This window comes from Belonocnema kinseyi, chromosome 2 (genome assembly GCF_010883055.1).
Source record: "Belonocnema kinseyi isolate 2016_QV_RU_SX_M_011 chromosome 2, B_treatae_v1, whole genome shotgun sequence".
NCBI classification, from domain to species: Eukaryota; Metazoa; Arthropoda; class Insecta; order Hymenoptera; family Cynipidae; genus Belonocnema; species Belonocnema kinseyi.
Genome location: NC_046658.1, coordinates 97,345,454 through 97,346,471, shown reverse-complemented (window position 1 = coordinate 97,346,471; position 1,018 = coordinate 97,345,454).

Here is a 1,018-nt window from a genome sequence, read left to right as displayed (position 1 = left end):
AGACATTTAGGATATTTTGCTTTATCCGTAAAAAATAATATGAAAACCAAAATCCCATTCTTAGCATAAAAATGCGAGATAGAAAAAATTGCATGAAAAAACAATTGTAGAATTCTATTAATTTTAAGGTGGTTCAGAAAATATACGTTTACAAACTAAATTAAGTAGAAATTTCAGAATATAAAGAGACATAAATAATGCAATTCTTGTATTCTGTTCAAAATTTCCCTTTTTGTACAGAAATGACCTCACTGGTTGACAATTTATGTTTTTGGTTAAACATTAATTTTTTTTTTGAAAATGGAACCTGGAAGAAAATATTATGACGGTCAGGGAAAATGAAAAATTGGGATGGGAAAATTTAGGGAATTTCAAAAGTTGGATTTTGTAGCATCTTCTACTTTCCAACCCGAGAAAAAAGGGAACTAAAAATTGATTTGATTAAATAAAGGTTTGAAAAATAACTAACAAAATACAAGGTTTATAAAACACAAATTATTTTCAATCGAAGAGTATTTATTCCACTTACATAATTTTTTTTCAATAAAGCGTTCTTTTATAAGTTAAAAATTATTATTGTTTAATAAGCTTACCAACACCTTTTAAAATATTCGACACCTTTGACAATCACGTTTTTCAGAAATCTCACCAACATTTCAAAGTTTAAATTCTCTAAAACTAATATATGCTCTAAACCTAATATCTCAGTTACGGAATGTAGAACAGCGATGAAAATTGATATTAAAGAATATTTTTATAAATATTGTTGTGTTCTATATAATTTATCTTAGAGATATATTTAAAATGATTTTCAAAATTTTTTATTTAAAATTTTGTTTTATGAAATCCACCATTTTTTTCATGATTTTTCATTTCATAATTTTTAATTGTCAATATTAAAAGCTCTTCAATTTTAAACATTGGCAATGTAACATTCTTCAATTTAAAAAAGTTACAAGTGAAAAGTATTTGCAGTTGAAGACTTCAATATTTATTAAAAAGAAACTTTCCCAACAAT